Below are 18,527 nucleotides of genomic sequence, written 5' to 3'. Positions count from 1 at the left end.
GGCCTTCTCTGAGTCCCTCCAAAATGCCAAGCTCCTTCTTGATTTTGTCCCTGCACAAGCTGTTCCCTCTGCACGAGATGACTTTCAATCTTCGCTTGGCCTGGCAACTTCTGTTAATCCTTGGTCATGGCTTAAATGTCATGTGCTCTGAGAAGCCTCCCTTGACCCTCTGGACAAATCCAGGCCATCCATTTTAAACTCACATTGTCCACTGTTCTTTTCCTTCTTGATGCCTCTCAAAAACAGCTACATAGTTATTTGTATAATTAGTTATTTAACATCTGTCTTTCTTATTAGCATCTCTGTGAGCCAAAAAACCATTTATTACAATAATAATGGCACATACATGCTGCTCTTAATATGTACTGAGTACTGTTCTAAGCACTTTACATTTATCATGTCATCTAATACTCACAATAACCCTTTAAGATAGATACTGTATCTTTCCCTGTTTTAGGAATGAGGAAACCCAGACACAGAGAGGTCAAGTACCTTGCCCAGGGATGCACAGCTAGTCAATGGCGGAATTGGAATTTGAACCGGAGCTGTCTGCTCCAGAGTCCTTGCTTTTTCCTACTTCCCTCACTGCCTTTCATATCTGTCTTATTTCCTGTCGTGTCCCCAGCACTCAGCATAGGACACATAATAAACAGGTGCTCAATAAATATTGGTAGACTGTATGAATAAACATGAATTCACTGAGTACTTACTAAGTGCAAAGAAAAAATAGGGATCCTACCCTCCCCAAGCTTTGACTCTAACTCTAAAAGCAAGAGAAAAAGGGAGATTTTTCTTGACTGGGACATAGAAAAGGTTCTTAGAGGTGGTGCTTTTTGACAGTCCTCTGAGAACAGAGAATGGATAGGGGAAGGGGAAGCGGGGAGGCGGACGCTGAAGAGGCTGGGGTGGGAGCTGGCAGCCTGGCGGGGCGCGCAAAGTGCTGGGATGAGAGAGAGCGAAGATAGGGGCATGCGCACAGAGCTGAGGGAGCCCATGGGAGGGGCTAACTCTGCCCGACCCAGGAGAGGTCTCCAGCCTGGGCTTCTGGAGCAGTAAACATGAGCTAGGGAGGAAGGGCTTTGTGGGCAGCAAGGCTGACCTACGCAGGCAGGAAATCGCCAAAGGTGTTCAGGAAACAAAAGCATGTTCTGTGGGATATTAATAGGGCTCCACGGTCAAACTCATTTGGAAAATTCTGGATTGAACAAGGTGAAGCAGATTTCTTTCCTGCAGGCTTTCTCAGAACCCTTAATATGTTCAAGTGCATTGATCTGCAAGACAAGGATATATGTGCAGCATTTCCAAAAAGGGCTGTAGACTCGTTTACTAACTTGACAGCACATTAGTTATAAAGAAATGGCAGAAAAGCAGGCAGGCAAAACAGCTCAGGGTGTCCTAGATGCCAGGCTAAGGAATTCTGACACTACTTCAGAGGCCATTGGAAGACTAAAAGATTTTTAAACAGGGTGGTGACCAGCTGAAGGTTAGAAGGCTGCTTCCAATGTCAGCGTAGGAAATATAAGGAAGGAGGGACACTAACATTTATTGTCAACTTACCATGTTCCAGCCACCGTGCTAGCATGTTACATATATACGTGCATTTCATCCTTACAACTCTACAAAGCTAGGTGCTATTTTTCCTACTTTAACACTGAAGAAACTGAGGCTCAGAGAGGTGTTGAATCCCCTGCCCATGACTGGTGGGCACAGAGCCAGTTCTGGAATCCAAGCCAGCCAAGAGCAAAAGGGTGGGCCTGAGCCGGGCAGGAAGCACCAGGTGCTACTGAGACATTCACAGTGTGGCCCTCTCCCAGAACCTAAACCCCGGAGCTATCCGCCATCAACTTGCTGGGTGTCCAGGCCAGCTCACCGCCCCTCTCTGGGCCTGTTACCTCGTGTGTCCACAAGATAATTGCTGTTGTTCCTCCCAGCTCTGAATGCCCGCCTTAGAATTCCTATCCGCACAGGTGCTGCCTTGTAGATCCCAGATCTGGTCCTCTGTGTGGAATTCGGGAACTACCTAGCATCTATCTGACAGACCAGGCTCATCCCATCTAACCCTCAAAACCACTTTGCAATGCATTTACCACTGGCCCACCCTTTGCCAGCAAAAATTTACCACAGGCCCACCCTTTGCCAGCCACCAGCCGTTGTCTGTGAGGCAGAGCCTGCTATGGTCTCTATTTTTCCAATATGCAGCCTTGCCCCAGGTCTCGCCCAGGTTAAGATTTGAATGAAGTTTGTCTACACCACCATCTTTACTCCTGCCCACTCTGTTTTGCTGCCGCCCATGTAAGCCCATGGGCTCAGGGCTGGTGCTCGTTCCTCCAGAGCCGGGATGGTGAGAGAGGAGGTTGGGGAGGGGTAACAGTGACTCTAGTCAGACCTGGGTGTGATTCTTGGTCCTGCCACCTAGCTCTGTTACACAGTGCCAATCATTTCACCACCCCGAGTCCCGGTTCCCTCATCTATAAAATAGCCCTAATAGTACTTACCCCACAGAGATATTGTAAGGATGAAGGCTCCCCAAAACACCCTGCCCCTTCTCATGCTAGCTTCCAACGTCCTGCAATGAAGGATCTAGAAATGAATGAATAAATTGATCTCCTAGATTCTTTGAATCTCTGGTGTTAGAGGTGCACTGTTTTGTGTGTCCTTAGATGGCCTACGCGTTAATGACAATGACTAGCTTTTACTGAGCATGTAATAGGCTCTAAGAACATTCCTGAGTATTTTCAGACTATAGCTGTTATGGACCAGAGCCAGGATTTGAACCCAGGTCGTATGGCTCCATGGTTCATGCTGTTAACCACTCCACCAGTTGGTTCAGGAAGTTCAATATAAACCTCTGTGTACTAGATGATGAAATCTCAGGGATCGTGAACCATGTCATTTGCAGGATCTAGAAACTAGCTCAGGCTTAGCCTGAGTTTCAAGAAATTCATTCACTCATTTATTCACTCACTAACTCATTCAGTAAGTATCTATTGGGTACCTATCATATGTCAAGCCCTGTTGTGGGAGCTGGGGACACAGCAATGAAGAAAGTAGAGAAGACCCTTTTTCCCGTGGCGGCTACATTCTAATGGGGATCCAAGTACTAAATGCACAAGTAAGAAAACTATCAGCCAGTGATTCATGCAGAAAGTTAAAATAGGATTATGTGGTGATCATAATCTGGGTAGTTGCTTTTGATGAGTGTTCAGAGAACAATTCTATGAGGAGGTGACGTTTTAGCCAAGACTTGAATCATCAGAGGGATCCAGCCACCTGGAATCCAGGGGGAAGAGTGTCCAGACAGAGGGAACAGAAAGTGCAAAAGCCCTGAGGTGGGAGCAAAGTGGGTGTGTTTGGGGACCAGAGGAAAGCCCAGTGAAGCTAGAGTACCAGTCACTAAAAGGAGACAGAGAGGCAGGGGCCATATCCTGGAGGCCTCATCATCCAGAGGAGTTTTATTATGTATTGTTTTTTCAAGGTGTGATAGAAAGCGTGGAAGGGTTTTAAACAGGGAAATGACATGATGTGATTTTTTTTAATTAATAGGCTTTATTTTTTAGAGTAGTTTTAGGTTTACAGAAAAATTGAGCATAAAGAACAGAGAATTTCCATATACTCTCTCACCCCCCAACATACACGGTCTCCCCTATTATTAACATCTTTCATTACTGTGATACATTTGTTACAATGAATGAGCCAATGTTGATACATTATTATTAAGTGAAGCCCGTAGTTTACATTAGGCTTCACTCTGTGTGCATGAGTTTTGACAAATGTATAGTGAATGACATGTCTCCACCATGATAGGATCCTACAAAACAGTCTCACCGCCCCAAAAATCCCATGCTACACCTATTCCCTCTCTCCGCGCAAAACCCCTGGCAACCACTGATCTTTTTACTGTCTCCATAGTTTTGCCTTTTCTGGAATGTCATGTAGTTGGAATGATACAGTATGTAGCCCTTTCGGATTGACCGCTTTCTTTCACTTGATAGAATTCTTAAAAAGCTTATGTTGGCTAGGTTGCAGGGAACAGATTGGAAGGGACAAAAATAACAGCAGGAAGGCCAGTCAGGAGGTAAAGCAGTGGTCCAGGGGCTCAGACAAGCGGGTGACTGAGCTGGTGGGGCAAAGTACAGGAACCCAGACACCTGTAGAGGCCAGGCTGTGGGGAGCTGCCGGTAGACAGACTGCAGAGGGCGGGTCCGGGGGAGAAACGATTTACGATTATATCACAACGGTTAAACCAGGGCCTGGATAGAGTGTTGGTGTAATGTTCATAGATACTGCTGTGGTTTTTTACTTACCTAAATACCTTTGATTTTGTCTTGGAATGGAAAGAACGGGTCCAAAAGGATCTCCTGGTGTGCCTATCATCACACAGCAAATTAGTAACCAGGTCTGCCTTAGATGGCAAACTCCAGCCTTTTCATCCCGAGCTCCATCGTCAGCTGCCACCTCCCTGTGCCTCCAAGAGCCTTTGTTAAGTACTTTTTCTTCTCGGCGGTTGTTCTGGTGCATAATCAATAAACCACTAACAGAAGTAAAAGGCTTCCAGATTTACACTGCTGATTCCCTGCCTGAAAAGCCTTCCCCTTCGCCCTCCTTAAAACCCTCCTGGCTTCTCATTGCACCTGGGGGGTGGGGGGAATCCACTTCGAATTGAATCTCAGCAAAACTGCTTGTTAACTTACCCTGACCCTTAAATTAATTCAGCTTGTTTTGGTATCATGTAGCTACTTTAAGTCAAAAAAAAAAAAAAATGTGGCCGAGGATTTGGTGGATTTCTTGGGAGTTTACCAAGGAACCTCACAGATGGAAGGATGGGAGTTGAATAAACAATCAATTGGAAAGACACATCCAGGATCCAGTAGGAGTCTGCTGCCTTCAGGGGACAGGGCTGCAGTAACGCCAGAGACTGTGCCTCCATTCATGCTCCCACAAGGCATCGGATGGCCCCAGCTGGGCTTGAGAATGCCACTCGCTCCTTCCCAGATCAATCAGATCTTCGGGGTGGGGAACATAGTGCCACATGGCACAAACGAGGTGACTCCCAGTGAAGGTAAAATCTTCATGGGAGATGAAGCAGCTAATGCCCCTCCAGGCAGGGTTGGCCCCATCCCCAGTAATCCCAGAACTCAATCATGGCACTTCTCAGATTGTCTTGTAATCATTTCTTGGCATGCGTTTCTCTCACTGGATGTGGGCTCTTCAAAGATTGTGGCCTCGACCTACTCAGTTTGTCATATTGTAGCAGAGGTGCCCCAGTTGCTGCTATGTACTTGGAATCATACAGTATGTAGCCCTTTCAGACTGACTTCTTCTACATTAGCTAGAATTTGTAGCTAGGCTTGTGGCCTCCCAAAGTAATGACATGCCCCAGTCTACCCTGTGGCTAATCAGGTGACAGAGTTCTGACCAGTGCATAAGAATGGAGGTGGTGTGGGTGACTTCTAGTTACACCTTTGCTGGGGAGGACCATGCTCTTCCCTTCTCACCCTCATGCTGCTGGCGGGACTGTGGACATGGCGGTGTACCCCATCAGACCACGTGGAAAAGGATAACTTCCCTAGGAATAGCAGAGTCGCCAGACAGAGAGATCGGGGTCCCTGACACCCTGAAGCTGCCACATCCGCTTTGAACTGCTTACCCCCAAAATAGTCTGAGAGGCAATCAAACCTCTTTTCTTGTTAAGCCCTTCCGCAGCCTAATGTAATCGACACTAATAACCGTGCTTAACGCAGTGACTGACACTTAGTAAGTGCTCAGTAAATTATAGTTGAATTATTAAATCAATTACAAAAAGAGAAACCTTTAATTCCAGCATTTAACACATCGACTGTTTGCATATTCCCTCTCAGCTCCTCTCTACAAGCAGTTGATGTTTTTAATAGAGGTATAATTAGAGCAGAAATAGAATTTTATATCCAGCCTTTTCTCTTTAATAGTAATTGCATAATAAACATTTTCCATATGTCATATTATCATTGTTTTAAATGGGTGTGTAATTTTCCACCAAAGAGATCAGCCATCGTTAACTACTCCCTTACTGTTTGATATATGTACATTTTTTTCATCTTTTTTAATTACAGGGAATGCTGCGAGAAAGTCGCTTATGACTCTAGTTTTTGCCCCTTATTTTTGACAGTTCCCTTGAGAATAGGATTGTTGCATTTTCTAATATCTTAGATCACCCTCTACCTTCACCAGCTACTCTTAAGCTTTATAATTTCCACTTTAAATTCTGAACCGTGGTCATGATGAGAATAAAACTTAAGACAGCAGCAGGTGCCCATTACTGACCACTGATTATGTAACTGTGCCATGCTGGGCACTTGTCGTACATCTATATATATTCTTTATTGAGCACTCGCTACATGCCAGGCCAGGGGAGTGGCAATAAGTGCCAATCCTAGAGTCAGACTGGATTCAAATCTCAGCCAAACAGCTTCCTAATGGTGAGACCTTGGAAAATTACTTAACCTCCCTGTGCCTCCATTTCTTCATCGATAAAATGGGGATAATAACACTTTCTTCGTAGGGCTGGTGTGATGTTTAAATGAGATAGTAATAACCGTTACCAGGTGCTGAGCACTGTGCTGAAGGCTTTGCATTTGTTCCTTGCCAGAGGGTAGGAAGGAAGTGTCTCCGCACCCATTATGCAGATGAGGCATCTGAAGCTGGGAGCACAAACACACAGCAGGGAGCTGAGCAATTCTCATATAGGTATGTCGTTGACCTCATAGTCCCAAGTTCCTTCCGAAAGGATTCTTCCCTTCAGTACTCTTCAAGCCAGAGCCTTAGAAGCCCAAATTCTCCAGCATCCTCTCTCCCTCCGCCACCCCCACCCACAACACACAGCCTATTTCAGGCCTACTGAGCAATTTACTGTCCTTCCCACAGTCATCACCACAGAGTGGAAAACCCCAGGAGCTCAGTTAGGAACAACAACTATTTATCAAGCACTTCTGGGCAGGCTGTGCGCGGGGTGCTTTATGTCATTATCTCATTTAATTCTCCAACAGTCCTAGAATATAAGCACCATTACCCCTATTTTACAGGTGGAGAAACCCAGGCCCAAATGGTAAAGTCAATTGCCCAGTGTCACAGGACTATTGCATCCAAGAGCTGAGAGTCACAGCTAGGCTTGGAAATGCAAGCGTAGAGTCTTGCTGTCCTCACCTGCAGCCGCCTGTGCTGGTTGTGCTATGATGGGCCCAGGTCGCCACCGCCTACCCCAGTGCAGCCAGGCAGAGGGCAAAAGCACAGCACCCACCAGGGCCACCTGGCCTCTCAAGACCCAAGGCACAAAGGTAGGGCTGGGATCCAAGATAGAGCTGTTGGATGAGCTTTCTGTGCCACCCCTGAAATAGCGCAGCTCCCAGCTCCGGTTCCGCGAGGCGGCAGGCAGATCCCAGAATAGCTCTTTCCTACTGCAAGGTGACCTAGTTAGCAGGTCCCTCTTGTCATGTGAGGATGGCTGAGCAAGACATTTACCTACCTCTCTCTACCCAGAGAAAGCCTGACCCAATGCTATTCTCTGCCCCCGCACACTCCCCCAGTGCTGCTCCCAATTTTCCCACTGTTCACTCATCCTAGAAGTCGGGGATACGGGTAATAATACACTGAGCGTGATGCTTCACAGACTCAAAACATGTTCACAAACATCATCATGCTTTCTTCTCACATCAGGCAGAGAGAGGATTTGATATCATCGCATTTCACAGCTGAGGAAATGAAGGCACAGAGAAGGTGAGCACATGAGCCAGGACATGCAGCTGGGAGGACGCAGAGCCAGCATGGCAGGGCCCTGAGCATCCCTGGCTGCAGTGCTCCTCTTTGAGGAGCCCCAGCAACCACACCTTCCTCACCTGTCTACTGCCTGTGATGGGTCTCCCGAACACCTGGTGGCAGAATTGGGTTGCAGAGGTCAAGATCAAAGGCTTTGAGGTCCGTCAGTTTGGGGATGGGGTTTAGGGTTCAGCATTTATCAGCTCTGTGACCCCTGGCAAGTTGCTTTACCTGTCTGAGACTCAGTTTGTGTATCTGTAAAATGGGAATGATAACCACACGTGTGTCCTGGGTTGTCATGAAGATTTGAAGAAATGACATATGTAAAGTGCCCAGCAGGTTCCTTTTCACTCTGAGTGTCTTTGATAAAGTAGCTATCGTGGTTCTTTACTTTTATCATTGATATCTCAAATTTAACCCAAAAAGGAAACGTTTAAGATTGGTTAACGAAAATTGGGCCAGTGAAGAGTTAATGTACCAAAAGCCTTTGTGGTTCTTGCCACATGCCTGGGAGAAATAGTAGTTGTATTTATAGAATATGAGACATGGCAACTCTTTCAAAGCCTGGGGCCCTGGTTCTGCTGGATGACTGAGAGGCCCTGGGGTGAGGGTGTTGGTTAGAGTGAAGTCTTACGCTGACTCTGGCAGGAACCCATTATAGGAGGAGGGAGAGGAGTGGGCGCAGTACTCAGTCTTGGATGCCCCCATCTCAGTCTGTCACCAGTGTGTGTGCTCATTACTCTGCAAGTAGCATATCACACTGACGAGGAAAGCCTAGAAGGGCAGGGTGCCTGGCCCAGTGGTCCCTGGGAGCAGAGGGTCACTGTGGAAGAGAAGATGGGAAAGAAGGTCAGGGACAGCCTTGAATGCCAAGTTACCTATTACCTGGAGAAGTGTCTGTGGGCCTTAAGAATGGAGCTGGACTCATAGGGTCAGATGCTGTCCATTCAAACCCTGCCTCTACCTCTCCTCAAATGCTAAGCCACAGGTAAGTCGCTAAACCTCTCTGAGTGTCCATGGACCCATCTGTAAAAATTGGGTGGTGAGGACTGGAGGAGGCACCTATGTGTAGCACATAGCAGGTGTTGAGTAAATGTTTGAGAATCTGAGCCTGAACGGTCTAAGCAATTAAGCCCAAGACCAGAGGCACCATCTTAGGAATTTAAAGAGAAAAGTGATTGCAGTCTGAAGGAAAAAAGGAAGGCTTCGGAATGATGATGAGATTGGCATTGAGTCCCAAATCCAAATGCAACTGAGGAAGATGTAGAGGCTTGGGGCAAGACCCAGTGGGACAGAGCCCGGAGGTAGGACTGAGCAGGACACATTGGCAAAGAAGGAGCTTTTAGTCACACTCGGCAGAAGTTGAAAACTTCCTCTGTTACCTCAACTCCCACAGCCTCTGTCCCTGCCCCCTCTCCACCTCAGTGACTGCCTCCCTGTTGGACACACACATTCTCTTCATCACTCCCTTCCCCTTACCCAGCATGATTTGCTTCAGAGCACTCATCATTCTTCAGTACTATATTATTTAGTCATTTGTGTCCATGTTTATTATCTGTCTACCCCAAAGAGACTGTAAGACTCTTGGGGGAGAGGACTCTGTCTCATTCACTGGAACACACACTATATGCCCAGTGCCTAGAGCAATGGAACACATAGTATATGCTCGATAAATAGGACTGACGTAGGTAGATAAATCAACAATAGGGAGTCCAGAACAGCGGAAGGAGGGGGCCCTGCAGGAGATATTAGATAAGATTATGCCAAATGGGAGGGCTGTGCAGACCAGGCTAAGAAGTTTGGGTGACTTTTCAAGAACAATCAACAGAATCTGTGACCAACCAGGTCATGGTCGGTTAGGTTTCAGGTCTAGGTGACGGAGAGAGGGGTAGTGCCATTGGCAAAATCAGGTCATTTATTCCTTGAAACTCTGATATGTCTCTTCTAGACCAAGGTGCAAATTGGGCCCAAGGGTCCAAATGTGAACAAGTCACGTTTCCTCCTCCCAAGAAGCCCCCATTTTCGTGGGGATTCATGGAGCAGCAGTCATTCAAGCAGGACTTTGAAAGGCAGAGAGGATTTTCATACTGAGAAACCTGGGACTGGGCAATGACACAGTGACCAAGGTGATGGGAAGGGGTGGAGAGGGCTTGGGAGTGACCGAGAGGAGACAGGAGAGGGCAGGACGTGGAGGCCTTCTCTGGGAGCGGGGCTGCTGTTCTCCCCCTGCTTCCCTCTGAGGACCCTGGGGAAGGAGGCATGGCTGGGCTGCTTCCTACCTGAACGCCTCTCCTATGGGCAAGGACACAAGGAGGAGGAGAGTGACATGCTCAACAAAGGAGCATTCTTCTAGCCACGACCCAGAATCAATAGAGGTTTGTTTGCCCTGCTGCCTGGGGGAAGCAGCCAGGCAAGCTGGTGAGGGGACCTGGGCAGAAGGGTGGGAACGCAGAGTCCTGAGCTGGGCCTGCCTGGAGCATTTTTCTACCCCAGAGTTACCACATTCATGGCTCACAGTAATTTAAAAAGAAAAAAAGAAAAAAAAAGGTGTGTGGGAGGGAAAGCACTCCAGAGAATATCCAGGCCCATCTTCACCTGCAGGTGGGGCCCCTGGGCTCAGAGACCTTGACTAGGCTTTGTGACGAGAGCATTGATTGGATTAGAAGCAGAAGACCTGAGCCCGAGTCTCAGCTCTGTGATCTCTTCCAGCCTCAGTTTCCTTATCTGAAAGATGGGACTAATAATACCTTCATCACAGATAGGAATTGCTGGATGGATTCAAGGAGACAGTGTGGGCAAAAGTTCTTTGGAAATGCACAGTGTCTGCACATGTTTAGGATGCTGGGAAGATGGCAGTTACTGAGGACTCCGCAGAGAGGGTGAGAGCCTTGACCAGGTGAGACCTGACCCACGTTGAGAGCCCGCTGCTTTGGGGAAAGGCTTCTCATCCTTATCTGCTCTGTAAGCAGACAACCACCTCTCCAGCCCTATCTTCTCTCCTTGCTCCACCCACACAAACCCCATCTCTCAGCAATGCTCCTTCTTTCCTACACTGGTTGTTTATTTCAGACTGAAATTTCAATGGGTTCAAAAGACACAACACTAATTAATTACCGCTATTAAGAGCTCACGATGCTACACGCTTGAGGATCATAGGCTCACAGAATCCCCACAGCAGCCTTATGAGCTAGGTCTGGTTACCATCCCCAATTTACAGAAGAGGAAACTGAGGCTCCGAGTTGTAAATGAACTTAGCTGATGTCATCCAGCCACAATGTGTCTGAGCCTGTAGTGAAACTCGAACCTTCAGATTCCAAGGTCAACTAACGCAGCTCCTCCCCAATCCAAAATTTGCCCCTCCCCATGCACCCCACCCCCAGCTGCCACCTCCAGGGAAAGGAGGTGGGCTACCTCCCAAGGCAGCCTGTTTCACTGTTGGGGTGCCCAAAAACACCCTTGTAGAGCAGACTTGGGGCATGACACAATGGGTGAGGAGGCAAGAGAAGGGTGGAAGGTCTGCGGCACAGGCCAAGGGTGCCGGAGGGTGAGCTGAAGGTGGCCAAGGTGACCTTTACCTGGACCTCTCCCTGCTACAGATGCACCTGCTCAAGTGGCTTCCTCTTCTGCATCCCCAGAGGATGGGACCCTTTTGGGGAAGGCAAAGAAGAGACAGGACATGAGGGTGACTCGCCCAAGATGACAAGTCTCACTTTAATTCATGTTTGCTTACCCCAAATGGGTCCTGGTGTGCCTGGCAACGCCACATTTCATCCCTAGACTAGTCACTCTCCCAGCTGACTACTTCTTACCTTATTCTCCATCCTCAAACCTCAGCACTTCTCCCCGCCCTCCCTTGCCTCTTAGTTCCCTGTGAACACAAGAGCCAACAGCAGAGCGGGCCACACCAGCACATCACCCCTCTTGCATCTGTGCTCGTGTTCTTTGCCTTCCCCCCTCTTCCCGGGGAATGAACTGTCTGGGCTCCCACAAAACTCAGCCCTTCCCCTTGTGGACGTCAGACCCCACCCCTTGGCTCTACAGGGACATCCCTCCAGCAATCCCCAGAGTCATCTAATTTTCCCCCTCGTCTACGGCCATGACACCCTGAACAAGCCCGATCCCGTCTGATCTCAAAAGCTAAGCAGGGTCGGACCTGGTTAGCACTTGAATGGGAGACCACCTAGGAAGACCAGGTGCGGTAGGCATAAAAAATAAAAATGAAAAATAAGGGATTGTAAGCTGACAAGGTCTTTGCAGTCTGTGAGGTCAACCAAGGGTTGCCTTGCCTAAAAAAATAATAATAATAATAATTTTCCCCCTTGACTGAGTCATTCTCGTAAGCATAAAAAGAAGTTATTATTTATCTTATCTTTAAAAAACAAACAAACAAACAAACCACTCTTGGTCCCACTACTTTATGGAGTCCCATTGCCCCCCTGTTGTCCTGCCCTTTACTTTCATAGAATGATCTACACTGGCTGTCCCTAGTTCCTCCCCTCCCAATAGGCTTCTGCATTCACACACCCTTATCAGGTTATCAGTGACCTCCACATTGCCAAGTTTCTCTGATGCCCTCAGGAAACTTGCCCTGAAAAGACTGGGGGGTGTCGCCTTGGTACGAGTTCAGTGGGTCCCCCGCCCACCCTGAAACACCTCCCCTATATCTTCCTAAAGTCCCTAACCCTAGGAATCAGTGTTTTTCCATGTTCCATGAGCACAGCACCTGAATCAATCGCCTGGATCACTCACATGAAAGGCAGATTTCTAGGTCTTGACCCAAATCTACAGAACCAAAATCCCAGGGCATGGCATAAAAACTTGCCATCTTGTGCCCACTCACATCACAGTCAAACCAGAGTTAAAGCCTGAGGCAGGCAGGACTGTGGGTTGAAGTTTTCATTCAGGTGTAAATGACTGACAGCCGACTCCACCCAAGCTGGATCCTGATGCGGGGAAAAGGGGGCAGATGGAAAGGAGGCAAAACCTGAGCAAACTAAGGGAAAAAGACCTAGGAAGGGAAGAAAGAAGGGGGGAAATGTGGTAACTTCCAAAGGCCAGTTTACTTTCCCCACAAGTTGGCCAAAGGCTATATTACTGAGCTCAGGGAAGAATTTTATTCCTTTATGCTTCCTTGGTGACTTCCCATCCATTAAGTGAGCTAATCTTCACTGCAACCTTGAGACATAGACAGAAAAGAAATTATTTCCTCTCATTAAGAAATGAGGAAATAGGCAGAAGATTGGGGTGGCACGCCTAAAAGCATTCGTTCGTGAAACATTTGTTGACATCTGATGCCAGTTCTGGGACAGAGCTGAGTGAGCCCAAGAGTGAACCCAAGTCACCAGACCAAAGCCAGGAGCCTGCCGCACCAGAGCTTCCTGCTGCACGTTGCATGAGGTCCTGTCGGTCCCTGCAAGTCCCACTAAGCTAGTGATTATCAATTAATTCATCAGCCTTGCCTCTTTCTCCATTTCCTCTGCCTATAAATTCTAGAGACTCCAAGTTCATACCTGATGATTGGAGGGAGAAAAGTGATATTTGGGTTTACTAATGTCAAAAAAGAGGGGTGGAGAAAAATCTCCATGAGAGGGAAAAATTACTTCTTTTCCTCTCCACAGCCCAAACCAAAGAAAGTAGATGATAAGGCTCCTAAACTGCCTTTTTTAATGAGCAATCCAAGTGACTCTGATTCAGGGGCTGTGCCCATGGAACATGGGAGAACACTGATTTTTTGGAGTTAGGGACTTTAGGAAGAGATAGGGAATGTGTTTCGGGGTTTGGAGGGAGGGGGTGATATTTGCAAGGCGGAACGAGCCAGGTGGTGTCTACATTGCTCTGCCCAGGAGGAGGGGGGAGACAGGAAGAAATGGACAAGGGAATTGGGTGAAGGCAGGGGCAGGCAGGCAATAAGAGACAAGGGGACTGGCAGCTGAGTAGGAAATTCTGGGGCAGGAGAGGACAGAACAGTCTAATTAGCATATTTATTAGGTTTTGCTCTGCGATGTGCAATGTAACGCTATCTTCCATTTTCTGATGAAATCTTCAGTAAAATTGGGCTTTACACGCTAAAGACTTTATAATGTATTTGGATCAGCTTTTGGGGTCTTGGCTTACATACTAGGCCCTCGTTAAGAGTGGCTACAACTTGCCAGCAGAGGCTGTTCCTGGGGCTCTCAAAACTGGTTTCCATCTCCAAGTAATTTAAAAATGGTTCGGCATAAAGCAGAAACAGAAAGATCTTTTGTCTCAAAACACAATGAATAATGAAAGTCCTGTTGTGTCTCATGAGCGATCGTCAAATGTGATACTGCTCTTCCATAAGACGGGCTTTTTGGTGGCAGGTTATTTTTCCTCCTAACCCTGTTTTCCCTGGCTTCAGCCTCATCACTCGAAGTCCTTCCCTCTGCTAACTCCAAGGACAGCGCCAGCCCAGGCCCTTTCAACCGCCCAGGCTACAGCTCACCACACACAAAGGGGCTTTGTGGGTTCCCGGTGAATTAAGCACCGATGGGTGATGGGGATGAGAAAAACTTCGGTGATCAGGAATGCTGAGTCTTGCCAAATCCCCATTCCAGCAGTCACTGTCCCCTGGAGGAAGGATGTATCAGGAAGCTATGGTTACACTTCTGTAACTGGGAAAGAACTCATGGGGTGTTTAAAAATTCTGTTTATCCAAATTGAATTTAAACCGTCTTGAACACCCCCTAGCAGGTTTAGCAGAAAGTCCAGAATTGCCCTGTGGGCTATGCCTCCCCTCCCCCTCCACTCTGACCACGTTGGGTCATTCAAGAACAGCCGAGGCTTCTAAAATCCAAGAGAAGTAGACCTGCTTGACTTTTACTCCATGATGGGGACGAAAGTCCATGGACAGCCATCTGATGCCACTGTCACTGCCACACAGCACCTCCCCGCTATGTGGCACTCACACTGCACTTCTTTTGTCTAGTGTGGCTCTCCTGTCCCTGCTCTAAGCAGTGAGAGTCTATGGACATCAGCTCCCACCCCCCCAACATCAAGCAGGGCCTGGGTCACCTCTTGGACTGTGCCTCTTAGTATCCCAGGTCATCTATTGTTTGAGTGAGCCACTTTCATTCTCGACCCAGACCCCCAAGATTCGGGCAAATCCTTTAAGATTATAGATCTTGCATTGCCCCTCAGTAGGGCTGGAACTCAGAAATTCAACACAGTTCACTCATGAGGGTGGAGTAAGGTAGATTGTGGAGAAAACACCTTATATCCCACCTCACCCTTTGGAAGACAGACAGGAAGGAATTTTTGGCACCTTTTATTCGAAAGCAAAAAAAAATTTTTTCAGCGGGCCACTCCTCCCTTCACCTTTTATTAAAGAGAAGCCCCGTTTTTTCTTTGTTCACATGGTTTATTACCTTCAGGGTTTTGGGAAGTTTTGTGAAATCTAGGAAAGTGAACGACTGGGCAGTAATTCTCAAATGGGGACCTTGAGATAGTATTTCGGGGGGAAGTAATATTCAATGACAGTTTTTGAGCAGTTGCACTCTGCCAAGTACATTAAGACATTCAGTGTTTGTTTCCAGGTAACTGCACGGATCTCAGTGTCTTTTTATCTGTCTTCCTCTTGCTATAAAGTTATAAAAATAAGCACCAAACCCTACTGATATCAGAAATGTTTTGTGAGAAGCCAAAGGTTTGTCTGGTCTATCGCAAGAGCTCCCAACCTATGGGCTATAGAATTCTGGATGGTTTTAAAGTTATTATTGCAAAGGATAAGTGGGCACCCATGTGTACTGTAGGTTTATCATAGATGCATTGATATGAAGCTGCCTGAATTTGAGTGTGAGCTCCCCCAACATTCCATCTGTATGAACTTAAAATGTGTTACTTGAAATCTCTAAGCCTTGATTTCATCAGCTATAAAATGGGGGTGATAACTAAAGGCACCTAATTCATAGAGTTATTGTGGAGATTAAAATTAATAATACATGTAAAGTGTTGTTGAGCACTATGCTTGACATAGTAACTGGTCAATAAATGTTTATCATTATTATTCACAGCATTACCATTTATCGAATACCTATTATTTTCCAGGCACTATGCTAAAAACTTCACTATCTCAAATCCTCACAATACCCCTGCTTTATATAAAGTAAAGTTCAGTGACTTGCCCAATGTTGGACTGTTCCAGGACTTGTATTTGTTACCTGTTTTCAAAACCAGAACTTTTTGGCTCCAAAGCCTGCTTTCTCTGCAATGAATCACATTGTACCTGAACCAGCCGTAGACTGATTATTTCATGTCTCATGTATATATACAAGGCTTGGATACTATTCAAAGTATTCAACAATCAGCCCAGCACAGGGCTGACCATCGGAATGAAAGTGGCCCAACCCCAAGCTGGAAATGAAGGGCAAGGAAGGCTCTAGTCCTGTGCCAAGTATTAACTCTTTAGTTACTGGGTAGTATTAAATAAGTAATTATTCCAAAACCTATATCCAAAGTTTATGCTCTCACCTGACTGATAACTAGGCCATATTCTCCCTTTCTTGCTAATATAACAAATATTCTAGACATTCTCTTTTCCCATAAAATGTCCCTTCCGGAGTGAATCTTGAATCGGCCTGCTAGAGACGTTTTCCCTTGCAGCAAGATTATAACAAATTTTGATGTGTGCTCATAACTGAAATGTCTGGAGAGTTTTGTTTTGTTTTTATCTGTGGAGACAGGAAAAGAGGTTTCTAAAGACTTGGGGCGGGGTAGGCCTTGGAGCAGGGTGGAGGCGATAACTATTCACCACCGAGGGCAGAAGTGTTTCAGTGAAAAAACAGTCAGTGTGGCCACAGTGGTGGTTCCAGCTCTGAATCAGCCCTGAATACAATAAATTTTAAATCCAACTTGACCATGTAGATTTTATTGCGGTTTATATAATACAGAAACTGATTTCATGATAGCTTATTGACATTATGGGTTTTCTTAAACAATAAATACCGTGGTATTTTTTATGTTAAAAAGTGTTCTTCTATAGCACATTAATAATTGCTGCAGGCAAGATCCACTGATAAATGCTAAAAGAGTGGGTGAAGTTTTAATGAGAAATAGACTAGTTGCCAACCTCAAAGTATTAATTGCCATCGTGCTTTTAACAGATGTCCACAAACTCTTTGACGCTCCTTGCTCTGGGAAGTAGAGCTTAATTCCCTTCCACTTCGACTGGACTTAGAGACTTGCTTCTAGAGTATGGAAAGAGGAAAAACAGTGACTTTACCGCAGAGTGACCTGGCCGACATTACCTTAACCAAACAATGAAGGTTTGCGTCACCAGTAACAAGGCGTGTTGATGTCATGTGTTCCTCACTGTGTTGCAAGGAGAAGGCCACCTCACCTGTGTGACAGTCTTCCCCCACATCCATAACCCCAGTCTAATCATTAGAAACATAGAACATAGAACAAAGCCTCAGAGACATTCTACAAAATACCTAACCACTGCTCTTCAAAAGCCTGGGTAAGGAGAAGACAAGGAAAGACTGAGAAACAGTCACAGAATGAAGGAGCCCAAGGAGATGTGACAACTACATGCAATACAGTATCCTAGATGGCATCCTAGGACAGGAGAAAGACATTAGTGGAAAAACTGGTGAAATCCAAACAACTGCCGTTAATGGTGTTGTGCCAATGTCATTTCTTAGTTTTTGTGAGTTTTAATGTGCCACAGTCATGAAATACATCACATGAAAGAAAGCCAAGTAAACTCTCTGTAGCATTTTTACAACTCTTCTGTAAATCTAAAATAATGTTCAACTAATAGTATAAAAATAACAAGGAGAAAAAATAATAAGAATGATAAAATCACAAAACCTACAAATGTCTCAATTAAATCAATGAAAGTGACTTATCAAGGTGATCACTTCATCAATTATATCAATGTCTACTCAAGATGTTGTACACGTGAAACTAACACTATATCATATGTCAACTGTAATTGAAAAATAAAAAAAAAATTAAACGAATAAGAGTTCTTACAAAGATTGGGAACCGAAGTTTACACAACACTCAAAGAGCTGGATGAAAGAGAAGCACACAACCCTAACAAAAAGCTATAGGCCGTGGGGACGTTTCCAGCCATCCCACTGGAGGCACAGTCTAGGGCAATGATGACCTCTCGTGGGTTAGCATCGTTCACACTCAGAGCTGTGACCTAGGGGTGGGGTGCTGCATGAACAACACGAAAACCAGTGGGGCTGGGTGAGAGGAGAGAGAGTGTCCCACTGTGAATGGAGTGAGATCGTGGGGTGAAAATAATTAACACACCTGAAGTGCCCAGCCCTGTGCCTGACATCGTCAGTAAATGTTCATTATTTAATAGTAGCAGTAATATCGCCATTTATCAAATACCTGTTATTTTTCAGGCACTGTGCCCAAAACTTCCCATCCATTATCTTAAATCCTTACCACATCCCTACTTTATATAAAGTGAGGTTCAGTGACTTGCCCAATGCTAGACTGTTCCAGAACTTGTATTTATTACTGGTTTGCATAGCCCCCTCTTAGGCCTCGGTTTTCCCACAGGTGAAAGGATAGAATTGGCCCCAGAGGGTGGTGTGGCACAGTGGGGGAAAGCTCAGACTTTGAAGTCACAGAGACCTTTGTTCTTTGCTCACAGGGTTGTTGAGATGACAAGTATAATGATGGCCTAAGCACTTAGCATGGAGTCAAGCACATAGCTAGTACTCAATTCATGTTATTGGAGCAGGATAATATTGGGACTT

At 46.2% G+C, this 18,527-nt stretch overlaps 1 long non-coding RNA gene and 1 pseudogene across 2 annotated transcripts in view; both read left to right on the top strand.

Moving 5' to 3' along the window:
• LOC107196124 overlaps window positions 1-17,768 on the top strand; it is a 45,632-nt gene extending 27,864 nt beyond the window's left edge. The window contains exons 2-5 of one of the 2 annotated variants that reach the window (XR_003047728.1): window positions 6,626-6,723; window positions 7,690-7,749; window positions 10,547-10,684; window positions 16,908-17,768. This is a non-coding gene — a long non-coding RNA (uncharacterized LOC107196124). Of the gene's footprint in view, window positions 1-6,625; window positions 6,724-7,689; window positions 7,948-10,546; window positions 10,685-16,907 lie in introns of both variants that reach the window. The other variant, XR_001517466.2, reaches the window with a different exon arrangement.
• LOC112469583 lies at window positions 11,875-11,993 on the top strand (annotated as a pseudogene).
• Window positions 17,769-18,527: the final 759 nt, after the last annotated feature.

The sequence above is a fragment of the Pteropus alecto genome, unplaced genomic scaffold (assembly GCF_000325575.1).
Source record: "Pteropus alecto unplaced genomic scaffold, ASM32557v1 scaffold170, whole genome shotgun sequence".
Taxonomy (NCBI): domain Eukaryota; kingdom Metazoa; phylum Chordata; class Mammalia; order Chiroptera; family Pteropodidae; genus Pteropus; species Pteropus alecto.
This window is presented reverse-complemented; position numbering and strand designations above follow the sequence as displayed.